Source organism: Dipodomys spectabilis, unplaced genomic scaffold, assembly GCF_019054845.1.
Source record: "Dipodomys spectabilis isolate Male_0828 unplaced genomic scaffold, ASM1905484v1 ptg000505l, whole genome shotgun sequence".
Taxonomy (NCBI): domain Eukaryota; kingdom Metazoa; phylum Chordata; class Mammalia; order Rodentia; family Heteromyidae; genus Dipodomys; species Dipodomys spectabilis.
In genome coordinates, this window is record NW_024871182.1 from 2,620,727 (window position 1) to 2,621,877 (window position 1,151).

Consider the following 1,151-nt stretch of genomic DNA (forward strand, 5'->3'; position numbering starts at 1 on the left):
AGCAAAGATACGCTGGATCTCCTTCTGTTGAACCATTATATCAAACCAGATCTGAAGCACAACTTAGAAGAAACTGCATTTGATATTACCAAAAGGAGAAGTATGTATCACTACCTCTTTGAAGTTGTGGAAATCTGTACAAATTGTTCTCTTAAGTCCTAATGTTTCCATTAAGTTTCTTAAATTTCAAAATTGCCAGTCCATCCCAAGTGTCCATACAAAATATTTTCACAATAACAAGCAACAGCAATATTTTACTTTAGAAATTCATGGATTCCATGGTATTCTTCCAAGTGAATTGCCTGACTTTGATGTCAAAATATATTCGAGTTGTTTGTATACATCAATAATGATAACTATAGAGTTTGTGATTTTTTTTAAATCAGAAATAATTTTTAACTTATCTGTTGAAATGAGTAGTAGAGAAACTAAAGATATTTCTGGTGCTTGTCTGAAAAAAGTATATTTTAAAATATTTATATTCTGTTTGTAAAATGTCCATAATCTATTTCTTTCTCTCCTAGATATAATACTTTGAATTCGACATTACATTATAATATATAGGTCCATTAATAAATGTGTTCTTTCAGATTGCATTCCATATAGGAACAGTTTAATTCCTAGGTCCTTATAGAATTTTATTTCTTTGGGATAAAATGACAATATTATCTTATTTCAAAAGTTTTATAAAGGTTATGTTATATAAAGGCCTTTCTAAAAAGGTGAAGATTGAATACACTCATGTCAAACTAACTTTTGTTCCTATGAATTATATGTATTATTACACTTGTATATTTGTAATCAACTTTTTCATAACTGTTTTTCATTTCTTGCATCTGAAGAATGAAAAATATGGAATACTTCACAAATTTTCATATCATCCTTGTGCAAAAGCCATGTTAATCTCTGTATTGTAATTCAGGTAGACATGCTGCTGAAGCATGTAGTATCTTGTAAATTTACGTAGTTAATGATGCAAACTTAAGATAGGCATATATCCTTGGTTGCCTATTTGCAACAAGGAAACCTATTGTTCCCAAATTTGCTATTCATCTTATTTCTGCAAAATTCTGTGTATGGTGGAAAAAACTTATATTGTTTGTTCAATTGCTCACATTTGCAATTTTTTGTCAATAACTATTTTAAGTCTT

General features: G+C 28.8%; 1 pseudogene; it reads right to left on the minus strand.

Annotated features, from left to right (window-relative positions):
- Window positions 1–846: 846 nt before the first annotated feature.
- Window positions 847–943, minus strand: LOC122099213 (annotated as a pseudogene).
- Window positions 944–1,151: the final 208 nt, after the last annotated feature.